This window comes from Bombina bombina, chromosome 4 (genome assembly GCF_027579735.1).
Source record: "Bombina bombina isolate aBomBom1 chromosome 4, aBomBom1.pri, whole genome shotgun sequence".
Taxonomy (NCBI): domain Eukaryota; kingdom Metazoa; phylum Chordata; class Amphibia; order Anura; family Bombinatoridae; genus Bombina; species Bombina bombina.
In genome coordinates, this window is record NC_069502.1 from 392,796,559 (window position 1) to 392,818,444 (window position 21,886).

At 40.7% G+C, this 21,886-nt stretch overlaps 1 protein-coding gene across 1 annotated transcript in view; it reads left to right on the forward strand.

Annotated features, from left to right (window-relative positions):
- The window catches only part of TTC14 (tetratricopeptide repeat domain 14), a gene marked incomplete in the record, with an annotated part of 160,893 nt that overhangs the window by 100,171 nt on the left and 38,836 nt on the right, over positions 1-21,886 (forward strand).

A 21,886-nucleotide genomic window follows, 5' to 3' on the forward strand; every position in this document is an offset into this window, starting at 1 on the left:
TTAGGCTTGTGAAGTCTGCAGTAAGCGCTTTCTGTTCTTAGAATTGGAATACTCACAATTTGAAAAGGGGACAAAATAATTTGTTTCAGAATTGCGAAGTCCCTTTCTCCAACATAGGTGTGTCCGGTCCACGGCGTCATCCTTACTTGTGGGATATTCTCTTCCCCAACAGGAAATTGCAAAGAGCCCAGCAAAGCTGGTCACATGATCCCTCCTAGGCTCCGCCTTCCCCAGTCATTCTCTTTGCCGTTGTACAGGCAACATCTCCACGGAGATGGCTTAGAGTTTTTTAGTGTTTAACTGTAGTTTTTATTATTCAATCAAGAGTTTGTTATTTTAAAATAGTGCTGGTATGTACTATTTACTCTGAAACAGAAAAGAGATGAAGATTTCTGTTTGTAAGAGGAAAATGATTTTAGCAACCGTTACTAAAATCGATGGCTGTTCCACACAGGACTGTTGAGAGGAATTAACTTCAGTTGGGGGAACAGTGAGCAGACTTTTGCTGCTTGAGGTATGACACATTCTAACAAGACGATGTAATGCTGGAAGCTGTCATTTTCCCTATGGGATCCGGTAAGCCATTTTTATTACAGACAGTAAATAAGGGCTTCACAAGGGCTTTTTAAGACTGTAGACATTTTCTGGGCTAAATCGATTTATATATAAACATATTTTATACTCCATAGCCTTGAGGAATTATTTTAATCTTGGGAATTTTGTAAAATAACCGGCAGGCACTGTATTGGACACCTTATTCTCTAGGGGCTTTCCCTAATCATAGGCAGAGTCTCATTTTCGCGCCTGTATTGCGCACTTGTTTTTGAGAAGCATGACATGCTAATGCATGTGTGAGGAGCTCTGATACATAGAAAAGACTTCTGAAGGCGTCATTTGGTATCGTATTCCCCTTTGGGCTTGGTTGGGTCTCAGCAAAGCAGATACCAGGGACTGTAAAGGGCTTAAATATAAAAACAATACAATAAGTGTGCAATACTTTTAAGGCTTTAAGACACTGTGGTGAAATTTTGGTGAATTTTGAACAATTCCTTCATACTTTTTCGCAATTGCAGTAATAAAGTGTGTTCAGTTTAAAATTTAAAGTGACAGTAACGGTTTTATTTTAAAACGTTTTTTGTACTTTGTTATCAAGTTTATGCCTGTTTAACATGTCTGAACTGCCAGATAGACTGTGTTCTGAATGTGGGGAAGCCAAGGTTCCTTCTCATTTAAATAGATGTGATTTATGTGACACAAAATTTAGAGAAAATGATGCCCAAGATGATTCCTCAAGTGAGGGGAGTAAGCATGGTACTGCATCATCCCCTCCGTCTACACCAGTCTTGCCCACACAGGAGGCCCCTAGTACATCTAGCGCGCCAATACTCCTTACTATGCAACAATTAACGGCTGTAATGGATAATTCTATCAAAAACATTTTAGCCAAAATGCCCACTTATCAGCGAAAGCGCGACTGCTCTGTTTTAGAAAATACTGAAGAGCATGAGGACGCTGATGATATTGTTTCTGAAGGGCCCCTACACCAGTCTGAGGGGGCCAGGGAGGTTTTGTCTGAGGGAGAAATTTCAGATTCAGGGAAAATTTCTCAACAAGCTGAACCTGATGTGATTACATTTAAATTTAAGTTGGAACATCTCCGCGCTCTGCTTAAGGAGGTGTTATCCACTCTGGATGATTGTGAGAATTTGGTCATCCCAGAGAAACTATGTAAAATGGACAAGTTCCTAGAGGTCCCGGGGCCCCCCGAAGCTTTTCCTATACCCAAGCGGGTGGCGGACATTGTAAATAAAGAATGGGAAAGGCCCGGTATACCTTTCGTCCCTCCCCCCATATTTAAAAAATTGTTTCCTATGGTCGACCCCAGAAAGGACTTATGGCAGACAGTCCCCAAGGTCGAGGGGGCGGTTTCTACTCTAAACAAACGCACCACTATACCCATAGAAGATAGTTGTGCTTTCAAAGATCCTATGGATAAAAAATTAGAAGGTTTGCTTAAAAAGATGTTTGTTCAGCAAGGTTACCTTCTACAACCAATTTCATGCATTGTCCCTGTCACTACAGCCGCGTGTTTCTGGTTCGATGAGCTAGAAAAGGCGATCACTAGTAATTCTCCTTCTTATGAGGAGATTATGGACAGAATCCGTGCTCTCAAATTGGCTAATTCTTTCACCCTAGACGCCACTTTGCAATTGGCTAGGTTAGCGGCGAAAAATTCTGGGTTTGCTATTGTGGCGCGCAGAGCGCTTTGGTTAAAATCTTGGTCAGCGGATGCGTCTTCCAAGAACAAATTGCTCAACATTCCTTTCAAGGGGAAAACGCTGTTTGGCCCTGACTTGAAAGAGATTATCTCTGATATCACTGGGGGCAAGGGCCACGCCCTTCCTCAGGATAGGTCTTTCAAGGCCAAAAATAAACCTAATTTTCGTCCCTTTCGTAGAAACGGACCAGCCCCAAGTGCTACGTCCTCTAAGCAAGAGGGTGATACTTCTCAAGCCAAGCCAGCCTGGAGACCAATGCAAGGCTGGAACAAGGGAAAGCAGGCCTAGAAACCTGCCACTGCTACCAAGACAGCATGAGATGTTGGCCCCCGATCCGGGACCGGATTTGGTGGGGGGCAGACTCTCTCTCTTCGCTCAGGCTTGGGCAAGAGATGTTCTGGATCCTTGGGCGCTAGAAATAGTCTCCCAAGGTTATCTTCTGGAATTCAAGGGGCTTCCCCCAAGGGGGAGGTTCCACAGGTCTCAATTGTCTTCAGACCACATAAAAAAACAGGCATTCTTACATTGTGTAGAAGACCTGTTAAAAATGGGAGTGATTCATCCTGTTCCATTAGGAGAACAAGGGATGGGGTTCTACTCCAATCTGTTCGTAGTTCCCAAAAAAGAGGGAACGTTCAGACCAATCTTAGATCTCAAGATCCTAAACAAGTTTCTCAAGGTTCCATCGTTCAAAATGGAAACCATTCGAACAATTCTTCCTTCCATCCAGGAAGGTCAATTCATGACCACGGTGGATTTAAAGGATGCGTATCTACATATTCCTATCCACAAGGAACATCATCGGTTCCTAAGGTTCGCATTCCTGGACAAGCATTACCAGTTCGTGGCACTTCCGTTCGGATTAGCCACTGCTCCAAGGATTTTCACAAAGGTACTAGGGTCCCTTCTAGCGGTGCTAAGACCAAGGGGCATTGCAGTAGTACCTTACTTGGACGACATTCTGATTCAAGCGTCGTCCCTTCCTCAAGCAAAGGCTCACACGGACATTGTCCTGGCCTTTCTCAGATCTCACGGATGGAAAGTGAACGTAGAAAAGAGTTCTCTATCTCCGTCAACAAGGGTTCCCTTCTTGGGAACAATAATAGACTCCTTAGAAATGAGGATTTTTCTGACAGAGGCCAGAAAAACAAAACTTCTAAACTCTTGTCAAATACTTCATTCCGTTCCTCTTCCTTCCATAGCGCAGTGCATGGAAGTAATAGGTTTGATGGTAGCGGCAATGGACATAGTTCCTTTTGCGCGCATTCATCTAAGACCATTACAACTGTGCATGCTCAGTCAGTGGAATGGGGACTATACAGACTTGTCTCCGACGATACAAGTAAATCAGAGGACCAGAGATTCACTCCGTTGGTGGCTGTCCCTGGACAACCTGTCACAGGGGATGAGCTTCCGCAGACCAGAGTGGGTCATTGTCACGACCGACGCCAGTCTGATGGGCTGGGGCGCGGTCTGGGGACCCCTGAAAGCTCAGGGTCTTTGGTCTCGGGAAGAATCTCTTCTTCCGATAAACATTCTGGAACTGAGAGCGATACTCAATGCTCTCAAGGCTTGGCCTTGGCTAGCAAAGGCCAAGTTCATACGGTTTCAATCAGACAACATGACGACTGTTGCGTACATCAACCATCAGGGGGGAACAAGGAGTTCCCTGGCGATGGAAGAAGTGACCAAAATCATTCAATGGGCGGAGACTCACTCCTGCCACTTGTCTGCAATCCACATCCCAGGAGTGGAAAATTGGGAAGCGGATTTTCTGAGTCAGACATTTCATCCGGGGGAGTGGGAACTCCATCCGGAAATCTTTGCCCAAATAACTCAATTATGGGGCATTCCAGACATGGATCTGATGGCCTCTCGTCAGAACTTCAAGGTTCCTTGCTACGGGTCCAGATCCAGGGATCCCAAGGCGACTCTAGTAGATGCACTAGTAGCACCTTGGACCTTCAAACTAGCTTATGTATTCCCGCCGTTTCCTCTCATCCCCAGGCTGGTAGCCAGGATCAATCAGGAGAGGGCATCGGTGATCTTGATAGCTCCTGCGTGGCCACGCAGGACTTGGTATGCAGACCTGGTGAATATGTCATCGGCTCCACCATGGAAGCTACCTTTGAGACGAGACCTTCTTGTTCAAGGTCCGTTCGAACATCCGAATCTGGTCTCACTCCAACTGACTGCTTGGAGATTGAACGCTTGATCTTATCAAAGCGAGGGTTCTCAGATTCTGTTATTGATACTCTTGTTCAGGCCAGAAAGCCTGTAACTAGAAAAATTTACCACAAAATATTTGAAAAAAATATATCTGTTGGTGTGAATCTAAAGGATTCCCTTGGGACAAGGTAAAAATTCCTAAGATTCTATCCTTTCTTCAAGAAGGATTGGAGAAAGGATTATCTGCAAGTTCCTTGAAGGGACAGATTTCTGCCTTGTCTGTGTTACTTCACAAAAAGCTGGCAGCTGTGCCAGATGTTCAAGCCTTTGTTCAGGCTCTGGTTAGAATCAAGCCTGTTTACAAACCTTTGACTCCTCCTTGGAGTCTCAATTTAGTTCTTTCAGTTCTTCAGGGGGTTCCGTTTGAACCCTTACATTCCGTTGATATTAAGTTATTATCTTGGAAAGTTTTGTTTTTGGTTGCAATTTCTTCTGCTAGAAGAGTTTCAGAATTATCTGCTCTGCAGTGTTCTCCTCCTTATCTGGTGTTCCATGCAGATAAGGTGGTTTTACGTACTAAACCTGGTTTTCTTCCGAAAGTTGTTTCTAACAAAAACATTAACCAGGAGATAGTCGTGCCTTCTTTGTGTCCGAATCCAGTTTCAAAGAAGGAACGTTTGTTGCACAATTTGGATGTTGTTCGCGCTCTAAAATTCTATTTAGATGCTACAAAGGATTTTAGACAAACATCTTCCTTGTTTGTTGTTTATTCTGGTAAAAGGAGAGGTCAAAAAGCAACTTCTACCTCTCTCTCTTTTTGGATTAAAAGCATCATCAGATTGGCTTATGAGACTGCCGGACGGCAGCCTCCTGAAAGAATCACAGCTCATTCCACTAGGGCTGTGGCTTCCACATGGGCCTTCAAGAACGAGGCTTCTGTTGATCAGATATGTAAGGCAGCGACTTGGTCTTCACTGCACACTTTTACCAAATTTTACAAGTTTGATACTTTTGCTTCTTCTGAGGCTGTTTTTGGGAGAAAGGTTTTGCAAGCCGTGGTGCCTTCCATTTAGGTGACCTGATTTGCTCCCTCCCTTCATCCGTGTCCTAAAGCTTTGGTATTGGTTCCCACAAGTAAGGATGACGCCGTGGACCGGACACACCTATGTTGGAGAAAACAGAATTTATGTTTACCTGATAAATTACTTTCTCCAACGGTGTGTCCGGTCCACGGCCCGCCCTGGTTTTTTTAATCAGGTCTGATAATTTATTTTCTTTAACTACAGTCACCACGGTATCATATGGTTTCTCCTATGCAAATATTCCTCCTTTACGTCGGTCGAATGACTGGGGAAGGCGGAGCCTAGGAGGGATCATGTGACCAGCTTTGCTGGGCTCTTTGCCATTTCCTGTTGGGGAAGAGAATATCCCACAAGTAAGGATGACGCCGTGGACCGGACACACCGTTGGAGAAAGTAATTTATCAGGTAAACATAAATTCTGTTTTTATTTAGCGATTTGACAAATGCATTTTTTTATTGCATTGTCTTCAGTATTTCTTATATAATGGCTTTTTGTATTACTGCTTGGTTGTTCTCTCATTGGTGATGTGGCTGCTGCTGTAAGTGGGGGGAATAAGGTATTTCTAACATTTTACATGCAGTTAATTCCATTTATTCAGCCAATATCATGGAGATCTTCACCAAACCCTTCTTGTTTGCACTTGTGGTATATACCTTTTTATCTATGCCTTAACTTTGCTTAAAGGGACACTGAACCCAAATTTTTTTTTCATGATTCAGATAGAGCATGCAATTTTAAGCAACTTTCTAATTTTCTTCTATTAACTTTTCTTCGTTCTCTTGCTATCTTTATTTTAAAAAGAAGACATCTAAGCTAAGGAGCCAGACAATTTTTGGTTCAGTACCCTGGGCAAGCATTGTTTATTGGTGGGTGAATTTATTTTTGGTTCAGACACTGGACAGCACTTGGTTATTGGTGGGTGAGAATTTATCTACCAATCGGCAAGAACAACCCTGGTTGTTCACCAAAAATGGTCCGGTATCTATTTGAAAAGCAAGAATGTAAGTTTAGATGCCGGCACATTTTTGTTGAACAACCTGGTAGATAAATTCTCACCCACCAGTAACCAAGTGCTGTCCAGTGAACCAAAAATTGTCTGGCTCCTTAGCTTAGATGCTGCCTTATTCAAATAAAGATAGCAAGAGAACAAAGAAAACTTGATAATAGGATTAAATTAGAAAGTTGCTTAAAATTGCATGCTCTATCTGAATAGAAAGAGAAAAAATTTGGGTTCAGTGTTCCTTTAACTCAAGTATGCAGGAAGACACGGAACGGTCCTTCAAAGTATCCAAAATGGGTGTTACCTGGTTGCTGGCCATCATTCTGGATGTGGTATTAATTTCATTGGTGAATGCCTCTGCTGTTTTGCGTGAATAAGTAGAATTTACTGTATCAAAAATAAATTCCTTATGCCAACTACAAAGATCACAAGAATAAATGTGATATAAATACTTTCACCATTACAATAAACTATGTTAAATGTATAAAGATATGGATAATGGCAAAGAAAAGATAAATTAATAAGTAACTAAAATATTTAAACTGTCTCCAATAAAGATTCTACGTGGGTGATGGCAATTTAATTATACAGACCTTATTCGGATTATTTTAACAATCTTAGAAAAAAAGACTTAAAGGACCAGTTCACTCAATGTAAAAGCGCTCATTAGCAGCAGTAGAGCGCTATCAAGTAATGGAAATAAGAACACTGAATAATTTTTGTGAAATATATAGTATTTTTACCTTTTATAATCGGCTTCTTAGCATTGCAGTTTGACGACTCTGGAACACCAAGATAAAAGGGTTGTGCTTCCAAACTGTCTAACACAGCCCTGTGACCTATCAAATTGTTTTATGTAATTTTATGCAAAATAGCCATTTCAATCTGCATGCGCAATTATCAGAGAAGCGTCCCCCCAGAAAGTAACCAGCACGCACCTCAAGCACAAACGTCCCCCAAGCAAACACAAACATAAACCCTCAGATAATCCCTGTTAGTAATGTAAATAAAACCTTTGGCATTGTATTGTAGATTTAAGACACCACCCACAGGTTATCCCTCATATCCGTCACGTAACACATATAGCCTTCTGAGATGCATTCTGTGCTTCCTTGCTTTGGAATGTAGATGTTGCATACAGGTCAGTGTCAAGAGTGTATGTGAAAAGCAATAAGCAATTCCGGAGAACATAAAGAAAATTGATGAAGATTTATGTTTTTGTGTTTTGCGACTGGACTTTGCTTTTCACGTACACTCTTGACACTGACTTGTATGTAACATCTACATTCCAAAGCGAGGAAGCACAGAATGCATCTCAGGAGGATATATGCTTTACGTGAGGGCTATGAGGGATAACATGTGGGCTGTGTCTGAAATTCACAATACAATACTGAAGGTTTCATTCACATTACTAACAAAGATCATCTGAGGGGCGGGTCACAACTGCAAAGCAACTTAGGGCTAAGCAGGCTAAATGCACGTATTAAATTGGCAATACAGGTTATAGACAAGCCTGTTGAGAAACGTTTTATAAAAAAATATATATCTTTATGAAGAAAAAAATGTGTATTCTTTCAGACTGGCATTCTTAATTACGTGCTTTCAATTAAAAATAAAACTTTTTGGGTGAACTGTCCCTTTAACAAAAAAATTTAAAACTAGTATTACATACTTGCACCTTTTTGTGATGTCACTGGTGGTTATATAGCCTTATGAAATATGGACAAGTGTCACAACAAAGTACACCTCCATTCCTCTGTCTCACCCATTCCTGCTTTATCTTATTGCCTTTTTTAATCATTAGGTTATGCACTATGGCTTGTACTATTGCTTCATCCTGAACTCTATGCAAGGCTCTAAATGTTTTCAAGAATTTATTTTCTTTCCAATGTCATGGAGATTCCACGATTCCATTCATTACTGTTGGGAAATTCAACACCTAGCCAGGAGGACACAGTCACCCCAGCCAAAGCTTAAGAATCCCTCTCACTTCCCATATTCCCCCAGTCATTATTTGCTTCTGTTAGGAGGTGGCGAAGATGGTGCTCTGAAGAAAATTGATTTCTTTCTAATGACACGGTGAGTTCAGGGATCATCTCTAATTACTATTGGGAATATCACTCCTGGCCAGCAGGAGACAAAGAACACCACAGGAAAGCTGTTAAGTATCACCTCCCTTCCCTCCAACCCGAGTCATTCTCTTTGCCTACGTTAAAATCAAGGAGGTGGTAAAGTTTAGGTGTCTGAAAAAAGATTCTTCAATCAAGATTTTATTATTTTGAAGCAGAGCAAGATTGTCCTGCTTCCTCCTGGGGTTTAGCCGTAACCCATGTCAGTCTCTTCGGTAGAGCAGCGGTGGCTTTTAAGCAGTTGGGAACTTTTGGGGTATAATCCTTACTGCACCTCCCAAATAGTTGTTGCTGCCCTATCCTGAAATCCTGATTAGGATTATTCAGTCTTTCCTAATTTTCCCACGGGTCCATGTGAGGGAGATAACCTCTCATACCATGTGAGCTGCCCTGCTGCCGGGCAGATTGATCTTAAGGTAAGTGCCTTGTTTTATTTGCTTATGAAGAACATGGCACTTTTTCAGTTAAGCCTATTTTTGGGACACTAATAATCCTATTTGGGGTTAATAGGATTTTAGTAGGCAGTGTGTGCAGGCACTGGGGACGAGCAATCTTTTGGAGAGAGGCTCAGATTTAGTTCCGGTTTAATTCCGGACTTTGTGGGAGTCAGTGGAGTAATGTTTACTGTGTGCAAGGCTCTGGAGGCTCAGATTTGGTGAAAGTTTTGTTTTCTTTCCGGACTTTGTGGGACAGAGATTGTATGCTTTTTTTTTTTCACAATGCCGGCCGGCTTCTTTGCTAGTTAGGAACGCCCACAAATAGGAAGGGCGGGTTTCTGAGGCGGCAATTTAGTGTTGCGTGCCTTTCCGGAGCACTTCCGGTTAGTTTTGGTCTGGAGATTGTTGCTGCGTCTCTGCTTAAAGAAGGTGTTATATCATAGCTGTTTTTGAACAGCTAGCTCTTGAGTCTGGATTGTAGTTAGTTACTCCAGTTCACATGAGGACAGGTAGGCACCTCAGCAAGGAGTACTGAGGTGAGGAGGCTGTCTGAGGTTTATAGTAAACTGCTGTTTTTTTGCGGTAGTTAAAGAATAAAGGAAAATTCTTTTTACTTTTAAAATTTAAAGTGACTAACTTTTTTTTTTTTTGTGTAATTTTTTTTTCAAACCTAAATAAAGCCGAGTTTCTTTTGCTTACACATTGAGTAAAGATGGATCAAGAAGCCCTGCAAAACGTTACATGTGGCTTGACTCTAATGTGGAACCTCCAATCTTTTTCTCCCACTTTTTGAATCTGAGCCGTCATCAACTAAGGCGTATGCTGTTCAGGGGTCCCCTGTTTAAGATATGCCGCAGCCTTCTCCTCAAGTGTCTCAAACTTTATCGTCTACACATGCAGTGCCCTGTGCTTCCTTTCACATTCCGGTGGAGTTACGTTGCAAGACATTGCTACCCACATATCTTCTGCGGTAACTGATGCTCTGTCTGCCTTTCCCATGCTGCAGGGAAATCGCAAGAGGAAATCTAAGGAATCGGTGAGTAAGGTTTCTGACACAGTTGTGGCTATTCCGAAGTCTGAGGAGGAAGATACTTCGGTAGCATCTGAGGGTGAAGTCTCAGGCTCAGACAGTTGTATCCTTCAGGTTTAAGCCAAAACACCTCCGGTTGTTACTTAAGGAGGTTTTGACCACCTTGGACGACTCTGTGACATGACTGTCGTAGTCAATCCTAAGAAGTCTAGTAAGTTAAACAAATACCTTGACGTTCCTTCCTTGTGGAGGTTTTTCCGGTTCCAGACCGGGCTACAGAGATTATTGCCCGGGAATGAGAGACCGGGTATCCTTTTTTTTTTTTTTTTTGTTCATCCAAAATTTAAGATGTTTCAAATAACTTACTCTATCAAGGAGTCTTATATCACGATAGTCCAGCACACACTGCAAATATGTTGGGTGCACGCTATAGCCAGGCACTGCACAACCCAGCAAACGATATCCAAAGCAAGAAGAATAGCAGCACTCCAATAGAATTTTCTCCAAATGTTTTATTTCATAACCAGGAGTACACAAAAGACAGCAACGTTTCGGACTACATGTCCTTCATTATGCCATACATACATCATGGTGGCATTATTATATTAGCATATGTAGGTATCCTAACAATTAATCATCCTAAATACTAAACTAACTACCTGTTCACCTATACATAACATAAGAAGGTGAAATGTTACACAATAATTTGAATGCACAATTAATTTATTAAGAAAAAAGTAATACTTAAGCAAGTTAATTTCAATTTCCTTTTTCCTTGTTTCCTTTTTTTTTTTTTCTCTCTTTCTCTCTCATAACACCACGGAATTTCTCAGGGTCTAGGGAACATCTATTTCCATATACAACACTAATCATTCAGGAAAAAAGAGACAAAAATAAAATAAATTACTCAGGCAATTTTTTAAAGAAAAACAGACAAATCATAATCCTTATTCATACCAAATGGTGATAATGAATTTAAAGTAAAAATCCAGAATGTCTCTCTTTGTTTAAGATGCTGTTCCCTATCACCCCCTCGTCTACCAGGGGGAATATGTTCCAGGACTTGAAACCTAAGTTGACTTACTCCATGTTTGGCCTCTAAAAAATGAATAGCTACAGGGGACTTTAAATTCTTTCTCCTAATGTTAGACTTGTGCTCAGTGATCCTATCACGGACCCTACGGGTCGTCTCTCCTAAATAAATCAACCCACATGGGCATTTAAGGAGGTAAATGGCATAATCAGTATTACACGTTAAAAAAATCTTTAATCTAGAATTTTTTACCTGACTGTGGATGTACAAAAGTAGGCCCCTTTATCATACTGTTACAATGGGAGCATCCAAGATATGGGTAACAGCCCATATTTTTACTGGTGATATACTTCTGCCTATCAATTCTTGCACTCCCAATGTCTGCCTTAACCAAAGTATCTCTTAGATTAACCCCTCTCCTATAGGCTGGCATTGGTGTTTTCTGGAATTCTGGTATGTCCGAATTACAATTTGCTAGAATATACCAATGTTCACAGATTTGCATACTCGGTTCATTAACTTTAGAGACAAACACAAGTTTATCCCCATTCTTTTAGCGTTCACATGCGATTTCAGCAAACTCTCTCTTGTCATCTCCAGTGTCCTATCAATCTCCTTTTGGATTAGCTCTTCATCATATCCTCTGTTTAAAAAGAGATTTCCCATCTCCCTAAGCCTTATTTCACTTAATTTGTCCTCTGACACAATGCGACAAACCCACATAAATTGGCTCTTGGGTAGGGAGTTCTTTAAAGACTGAGGATGTGCACTATTTGCTAATAACAGATCATTTCTGTCAGTATCTCTTTTTTTTATTTTTTTTTTTTATTCAAATCTATCCTGATTCTATCATTATCTTTAAATACCAAAGTATCTAAAAAAGCAACGCTCTCCTAACTATGAACCAGGGTAAACTTGATGTTCCTAGTAGACAGATTTAATGTTTCCACAAATTGCAATAGGCTACCAATGTCGCCCAACCATATGCCAAACACATCGTCAATATATAGTTGCTGTAAACTAGTTTCTCTTCATATACATTTATATATATATATGTTGGCATATGTAGGGGTGACATTGGAGCCCATTGCTGTGCCTTGCTTCTGCATATAGAACTGATCGCTACAATTACTTTTTATTTCAGGAAGTATGTCTAACAATTCCAAGATAAAATGTTTTTCCTCTCCAGTATACAGATTTGAATCTGTCATTATTTTTTCCACAGCCCCCACACCCCCATCATGACTGATGGAGGTGTAGAGGCTGGACACATCCATACTGAAAAGTATACATTTATTTAAAGGTACAGAGATATCCTCCAACTTATTTAGGAAATCCCCAGTATCCCTAATAAATGATTGGGATTCAACCACAAACCTCCTCAAACTTCGATCAAGATAAACTGAGACACCCGAGAACACTCTCCACACCTGCCACAATAGGGCGACCCGGTGGTTTTATTAAATTTTTGTGTATTTTTGGTAGTGTATATAAGACAGGTGTTCTTGGATGTATGTTAATCAAAAATTCCTTTTCTTCTTGTCCAATAATGCCTTTTTGAACAGCAACATCAATACATTTATTCAATTCCTTTTCAATGACAAAGACAGGGTTATATGCAATAGGTAAATAAATATCATTATCAGATAATTGACGTAATATCTCTGATACATAGTCACCTTTGTTCTGTATCACACTGGCTCCGCCCTTATCAGCAGATTTCATTATTAATAGTTTGTTATTCTTAATATTTAACAAACTATCTCTCTCCTTTCTGGAGAAATTCGAAACCCTGTGTTTGTATTTAAACCCTTTAGCACCAGCTTTCTCTCTCAATTTATTTACATCCAAGTATACTTGTGAGATAAATGTGTCTATACTCTTATGATAGTACTGTGGATTAAATCTTTTTGGTTTTAAGTTGTAACTTCTTAAGGCTTAACAAATCTCTTAAGTCAGGTCTACCGTGGAGATCGACAAGTTCCTAGCAGGGGTTAATTCCCAGGTGGCTGAGCTACAAAAGATGCTAGAGGAGAGGAAACGATGTTCCCTAGACCCTGAGAAATTCTGTGGTGAGAAAAAAGTAATGAAACAAGGAAAAAGGAAATTGAAATTAACTTGCTTAAGTATTACTTTTTTCTTAATACATTAATTGTGCATTCAAATTATTGTGTAATATTTCACCTTCTTATGTTATGTATAGGTGAACAGGTAGTTATTTTAGTATTTAGGATGATTAATTGTTAGGATACCTACATATGCTAATGTAATAATGCCACCACCTTGATGTGGAAAGAGTTAAATGTTAAATGTCTTTTGGTGAGTGTGTCCTAAGGGGTATTTAAGGAGGAGGAGGAAATTATGTATGTATGGCATGATGGACATGTAGTCCAAAACATTGCTGTCTTTTGTGTATTCCTAGTTATGAAATAAAACATTTGGAGAAAATTCTATTGGAGTGCTGCTATTCTTCTTACTTTGTCTATCAAGGAGTCTTGGCAAACGGTCCCCAAGGTGGAAGGGGCAATTTCCACTTTGGCCAAGAGAACCACTATTCCCATAGAGGATGGCTGTTCCTTTAAAAGGACATTAAACACTTTGAGATGGTAATATAAAATGATAAAATGTATATAATAAAACAACTCTGCAATATACTTTCATTATTTATTTTGTCCTCTTTGCCTGTAATCCCTTTCTGAAATTGTGAACTTTTCAGTTCCTGTTAGAAATGGAAGTGCAGAACACTGTAAAATCCAGCACAACCACTGGCTGCACACTCTAGTGACCTATTTATAACTGACTCTAATTGGCCACAGCAGAGAAGGTAACACAAGTTACAACATGGCAGCTCCCAGTGTTTTATAGACACTAAAACTTTACACTTGTTTTGTCACTTTTTAAACAACTAATGAAACTTTAAAAAATGAATCTACATGTTAGTCATGGACTAATCTTTTCTTTGAATGCATCATTCTATCTAGCATGTATTTAGTGTTTAATGTCCCTTTAAGGATTCTATGGATAAGAAGTTGGAAGGGTTACTTAAAAAGATGCATGTACACCAGGGTTTACAATGGCAACCTGCAGTGTGTATTGCTACCGTCACCAGTGCGGCGGCATACTAGTTTGATGCGTTGTCTGAATCTATTCAGACAGATACTCCCCTTGAGGAGATGGGCTCTTAAAGGGACAGTCTAGTATAAATTAAACTTTCATTATTTAGATAGGACTTTTAATTTTAATCAATTTTCCAATTTACTTTTATCATCAAATTTGCTTTTTTTCTCTTGGTATTCTTAGTTTAAATTAAACATAGGTAGGCTCATATGCTAATTTCTAAGCCTTTGAGGGCTGCCTCTTGTCACATGCTTTTTAAATCTCTTCAACACAGAGACAGAAAGTACACGTGGGCCATAAAGATAACACTGTGTTCAGGCACAGGGGGTTATTTAAGATTTAGCACAAAACAATGCTAAATGCAAGACAATAGATAATAATCAGTCAGTCATGTGATCAGGGGGCTGGGAGAAGGTTCCTAGGGTACAAGGTAATCACAGAGGTAAAAAGTATATTAATATAACTGTTAGTTATGCAAAACTGGGGAATGGGTAATAAAGGGTTTATCTTTCTTTTAAAACAATAACCATTCTATTGTAGACTGTCCCTTTAAGTTGGCCAATTCCTTTTTTACGGATGCTTCCCTACAAGTTATTAAGTTGGGAGCAAAGATTTCTGGTTTTGCAGTACTGGCCCGCAGAGCTTTGTGGTTGAAATTGTCGTCTGCAGATGTGTCGTCTAAGCTTTTGGTGATTCCCTACAAGGGTAAAACCTTGTTTGGGCCAGGCTTGGCTGAAATTATTTCAGACATTTATGGAGGTAAGGGTCATTTCCTCCCTCAGGATAAGAGGAATAAGCAGAAGTTCCTTTCGAAACTTTAAGGTTAAAACTTCCTCTGCCAAGCAAGAACAGTCCAAGCCTTCCTGGAAGTCCAACCAGTCTTGGAACAAGGCAAGGGGAAGCAATCAAAGAAGCCTGTTAGTGACTCAGCATGAAGGGTCTGCCCCCAAAAAGGACCTTGCAGTCATGATTTGAGTCATAGTACTGCAGTGTTGGAATTCTGTATTTGAATATTACAATCAAATGATAAAGCCCAGCAAAGCTAAACTGATTCGTGTTAGGACCAGTCTATTTTGGGACACCTTCTAAGTGGTGACTGGCTTAGCAGAATATGTCCATATTGTGTGACTAAGATCCCAACTTTATTCAAAAAATTTAAAAATATACTTGGAAACATTTTTGCAGGATAAATATATGTTAATAATCCGTGACAATGATCCCAATTTTATTTTAACTATATTTAGCAAGCAAAAATATTTTTTGCAGCATATATAAATGTTATAAATATGTGGATTTAAGTGTTTGGATATGCGCCTATACTTGTTGTTGTTTAGTGTTCTTGTGGACCATAATAGATTCCTTATCAATGAAAATATTTCTGACAGGGGTCAGAAAGACAGATTTTCGACTCTTGTCCTTGCCCTTCAGTCCTCTCCTCGGTCGTCAGTGGCCCAATGTATGGAGGTAGTTGGTCTGATGGTAGCTGCCATGGACATCATTCCGTTTGCCCGATTTCATCTCAGACCTCTGCAGTTATGCACGCTCAAACAATGGAACGGGGATTATGCGGATCTGTTTCCGCGTTTTACATCTGGATCAGGCGAGGCGATGAGATTCTCTTCCTTGGTGGTTAGCTCAGGAACATTTCTCCCAGGGAACCTGCTTCCGCAGACCTTCCTGGGTGATTGTGACCACAGATGCCAGCCTCTTCGGATGGGGAGCAGTCTGGGGCTCGCTAAAGACTCAGGGGATATGGACTCGGGAGGAGTCAGTTCTTCCCATAAACTTCCCAGAGCTGAGGGCAATCTTCAATGCTCTCCTGGCCTGACCTCAGTTGGCTTCAGCCCGGTTTATCAGGTTCCAGTCGAACAAAATAACTTCGGTGACTTACATCAACCATCAGGGGGAACTCAGAGTTCCTTGGCTATGACAGAGGTATCCAGTGGGTGGAGACCCACAACTGTTGTCTGTCTGTGGACAATTGGGAAGCGGATTTTCTGAGCAGACAGACCTTTCACCCGGGGGAGTGGCAAATCCATCCGGAGGTGTTTTCCAGCTTGATTCTCAAATGGGGACAGCCGGAGCTGGATCTCATGGCAGCTCGACAGAATGCCAAGCTCCCGAGGTACGGGTCGAGGTCAAGGGATCCTCAGGCTGTACTGATAGATGCTCTAGCGGTCCTTGGAATTTCAGTCTAGCATTCCTGTTTCCTTGGGTCATTGCTCAAATCAAACAGGAGAAGGCGTTGGTGATCCTTATTGCACCTGCGTGGCCTTGCGGGATCTGGTATGAAGACCTGGTGGAGATGTCATCTCTCCCACCTTGGAGACTTCCACTGAGGAAGGATCTTCTACTTAAAGGACCCTTCCTTCACCCAATTCTCGTTTCTCTGAAACTGACTGCTTGGTGATTGAATGCTTAATTTTATCTCAGCGTTTGTTCTGAGTCGGTCATTGAGACCATGATTCAGGCTCGTAAGCCTGTTACCAGAAAGATTTACTATAAGATATGGCGTAAATATCTGTATTGGTGTGAATCCAGAGGCTACTCTTGGAGTAGAGTTCGGATTCCTAGGATTTTGTCTTTTCTCCAGGAGGGTCTGGAAAAGGGATTATCTGCTAGTACCTTGAAGGGTCAGATTTCTGCCTTATCTATATTGTTGCATAAGCGTCTGGTGGACGTGCCAGATGTACAATCCTTCTGTCAGGCCTTAATCTGAATCAGGCCTGTGTTTAAATCTGTTACTCCTCCCTGGAGTCTTAACCTGGTTCTTAAGGTTCTTCAGCAGGCTCCGTTTGAGCCTATGCATTCTTTAGATATTAAGATGTTATCTTGCAAAGTTTTGTTTCTTGTTGCAATTTTTCTGATCATAGAGTCTATGAACTCTCTGTGTTGCAGTGTGAATCCCCTTACCTTATTTTTAATTCGGATTAAGTAGTTCTGCGTACTAAGTTAGGTTTCCTCCCTAAAGTGGTTTCGGATAGGAACATTAATCAAGAAATCTTTGTTCCTTCTTTGTGTCCCAACCCTTCTTCTCCTAAGGAGCGTCTGTTGCACAACCTAGATGTGGTGCGTGCGTTGAAATACTATTTACAGGCGGCTAAAGATTTTCGCCAGTCGTCTGCTTTGTTTGTTGTTTTTTATGGGAATCGCAAGGGTCAGGAAGCTACGGCTACTTCTCTTTCTTTGTGGCTGAAGAGTATAATTCGTTTGGCCTATGAAAGTGCTGGACATCAGCCTCCTGAGAGGGTCACTGGTCATTCCACGAGGGCTGTTTCCACTTCCTGGGCATACAAAAATGAAGCTTCTGTGGAACAGATTTGGAAGGCTGCAACTTGGTCCTCTCTACAAACTTTTTCAAAATTCTAAAAATTTGATACTTTTGCCTCGGCTGAGGCTTCTTTTGGGAGAAAGGTTCTTTGAGCAGTGGTGCCTTCCGTTTAGGTTCCCTGTCTTGTCCCTCACTAATCTGTGTGTCCTAGCTTGGCTATTGATTCCCAATAGTAATTAGAGATGATCCGTGGACTCACCGTGTCATTTAGAAAGAAAACAAAATTTATGCTTACCTGATAATTTTATTTATTTCTTGACACGGTGAGTCCATGGCCCGTCCTGTTTTTTTATTTAGACAGTTTTTGTGTTATGACCTCAGGCACCTCTGCACCTTGTGTTACTTCCTTTCTCTTTTTCCTTCGGTCGAATGACTGGGGTTGAAGGGAAGGAAGGTGATACTTAACACTTCCGACTTATATCAGAGACACTACCCATGTGTTGAGGTTGGTGGAAGATGTGGAAGGGCAAAGTGGGTATAGTTGGTTAACTATAGATGTAGTGCCACTATATTCCACAATTACTTTGTTTGAGAGTGATTTCTATCTTGGTGGGAGCTGTTCCACGTCCCTTGAAAAATTGTATTTGTTTTTATAGGAGGTTCATTGACGATCTCTTATTTGTCTGGCATGGGGATGAAGAGACAACTAAATTGTTTGTGGATTATTTGAATTCTAACGATAAAGGAATAGAATTCACCCATGGTTGGCACAGGTCGGAAATAGTGTTTCTGGACCTCCTTTTAACTTCAGACTCTATCACTAAGAAGGTTAATACATCTTTACATCTTAAACCAATCACAGGTAATTGTCTCCTACACGCACAGAGTAGCCATCCACAACATGTATACAAAGGAATTGTCAAGGGACAGTTCCTCAGAGTAAGACGAAATTGTACCCTAGAATCAGATTTTGCTAAGGAATCTGCAGGTTTGACTCTGCGATTTTAAAGACAGAGGATACAATCCAGAGATGGTAGAGAAAGTCTTTAGAGAAGTGGCTACTATAGATAGGAATCAATTACTTACTAAAAGTAAACCATATTGTGAACGAAAGGGTTTAAGATTTGTTAGAAAATTTTCCAATCAGTACTTTGGAGTATGCAATATCATAAAGAAATATATGCCAATCCTATATGGGGATGACTACTTAAAACATGTTGTCAAGCAAGCTTGTGATTTTGTTTTCTCCAAAAATGTAACTATTGGCAATATGCTCTCACCAAGTAGGATTAAAGAGCACCTAGGTTACATCTCTAATGATATACACTGCTCAGCTTTATCCAGACATTTCATACAGGTACACAACAAACAAGTGGAAAAATTCAAATGGAATGCTATTGAGCCAATACGCACACCACGTAGGGGAGGTAGTAAACAAAAAATTCTGGAAAGACAAGAGTTTTATTGGATCCATAAACTGAGAACTTTGGTTCCAGGAGGGTTCAACTCACAATTTGATATGATTAATTATTGGTAATGAATTTCTTCAATAGGAATTATATTAATATGGATATAAATATAGTGGATAGTAATCCACATAATGGATGAAGATATCAATGGAATGTAATAGAGAAAATGGCTGTTTTTCCGTAGGTCTATAAGGTCAGCGTTCTGACAGATACTTGGTTGTTAAAGTAATTGTAATATGAATTATGTGCATAAAGAATTTGTTGGTAAAATTATAAGCAACAACATGTAATACCTTAAATTAATGTGTATATTGAAGCACTATGTATATAGAAGGAACAAAATGAATTGATCTACTAATTCAATATGTATATATTGTATACTCCTATATAGAATGCATAGTTTATGTGCACAAATATGTTGCTGAACCCTAGTCTGACTGCCTATCTGTGTATAACTAATTGCATGTGAATATTACTTGCAGGTAGTTAAATGGTTTAACTGTTTATTTTTTAAGGGGGCGGAGTGAAGCCCTATAAAAACACCCTCTCTTTGTTGAATGAGTATGTCTATGATTACTGCCACATTGGCTGAAACATGTTAGACCGTGTTTTTCTTTTATCCTCGAAGCTCTGTTGCTTGTGCTTTTTAAATTTCATGGATAAAGCCTTTTTGAATTTTATTACCTGAGACGCCTGGATGTTCTTCCTTTTTTGAATATATATATATATATATATATATATATATATATATATATATATATATATATATTAATCCCTCAGAGCCCTCTACCTCCCAGGACTCTGTTGCAGTTGACATGCCTCAACCTTCTCCTCATTCCCCGTCCCTAGTAGTTGCACAAATTTCTCAAAGGTTCCATCCTTCAAAATGGAGACTATCGGATCCATTCTTCCGTTGATCCAGGAGGGTCAGTTTATGACCACTATAGACCTGAAGGATGCATACATTCATGTTTCATACTCCAAGAATCTTTACAAAGGTGCTGGGGGCTCTTTTAGCGGTAGCCAGGACACAGGGAATCTGTCTCCATACCTGGACGATATCTTGGTTCAATCTATTTATTTGGCAAGATCTCGCACGGACTCTTTCTCTTCTTCGCACTCACAGGTGGAAGATAAATCTGGACAAGAGTTCCCTGGTTCCCAATACCAGGGTTTGTTTTTTGTAAACAATCATAGACTCTGTTTCCATGAAGATCTTTCTAGCAGATCTAAGACAGTCCAAACTTCTCTCTGCCTGTCTTTCCCTTCAATCCTTGGCGCGTCCTTCAGTGGTCTAGTGCTTGGAAGTAATTGGTCTAATGGTAGCCACCATGGACATTTTTATTCCTTTTGCTTGCTTCCATCTGAGACTTCTTCAACTATGTATGCTCAGATGGAACAGCAATCATTTGGATCTATCTCAGTGGATCGTACTAGACAACCACACAAGAGAATTGAGACCATCAAGGGAGATTGACTGACTACGTGTGCCAGCCTCCCAGGCTGGGGAGCAGTTTGGAGTCCCTTAAGAGCTCCGGAATCCTGGTTGCTGGAGGAATCCGTCCTTCCCATAAAAATTCTGGAGTTGAGAGCAATATTCAATTCTCTGGTAGCGTGGCCTCAACTGCGTTCGGTACGGTTTATCAGATTTCAGTTGGACAACATAACATCTGTGGCTTTATATCAACCATCAGGGAGGAACAAGGAGTTCCCTGGCGATGAGAGAAATCTCTTGCATCCTTCAGTGCGCCGAGTCCCACAACTGTCACATTTCAGCCATTCATATTCCGTGAGTAGACAACTGGGAAGCGGACTATCTGAGCAGACAGACGTTCCACCCAGGGGAGTGCAGTCTTCATCTGGATGTGTTCTCCGAGATAACCCTCAGGTGGGGTGTTCAGGAGACGGACCTCATGGCTTCTCGCCTCAATACCAAGCTACCCAGATATGGGGCCAGATCGAGGGACCCTCAGGCAGTGCTGGTGGACGTGTTAGAGGTTCAGTGAAAGTCCAGCCTGATATATCGGTTTCTTCAGTTTGCCCTTCTTCCCCTCCATAGAGATTGCCGCTGAGGAGGAACCTTCTACTTAAAGGACCGTTCCTTCATCAAAATCTAGTTTCTTTGAGGCTGACTGCATGGAGATTGAAGGCTTAGTCCTGTCTAAAAGATGCCTTTTAGATAGGGTGATTGACACTCTCATCCAGGCGCGTAAGCCTGTGACACGTCGGATGTATCATAAGGTCTGGTGCATCTCTCTCTTTCTTTCTTTCTTTCTTTCTTTCTTTCTTTCTTTCTTTCTCTCCTTCTTTCTCTCCTTCTTTCTTTCTTTCTTTCTCTCCTTCTTTCTCTCCTTCTTTCTTTCTTTCTTTCTCTCCTTCTTTCTTTCTCTCCTTCTTTCTTTCTCTCCTTCTTTCTTTCTCTCCTTCTTTCTTTCTCTCCTTCTTTCTTTCTCTCCTTCTTTCTTTCTCTCCTTCTTTCTTTCTCTCCTTCTTTCTTTCCTTCTTTCTTTCTCTCCTTCTTTCTCTCCTTCTTTCTCTCCTTCTTTCTCTCCTTCTTTCTCTCCTTCTTTCTCTCCTTCTTTCTCTCCTTCTTTCTCTCCTTCTTTCTCTCCTTCTTTCTCTCCTTCTTTCTCTCCTTCTTTCTCTCCTTCTTTCTCTCCTTTTCTCTCTCCTTCTCTCTCCTTCTCTCTCTCTTTCCTTCTCTCTCTCCTTCCCTTGACACAAGGTGAGAGTTCCTTGAATTTTGTTTCTCCAAGAGGGTTTGGAGAAAGGTTTGTCAGCTAGTTCTCTAAAGGGACAGATCTCTGCCCTTTCTGTTTTGTTACACAAGAAGTTAGCTAATTTTCCGGACGTTCAGTCCTTTGTTTAG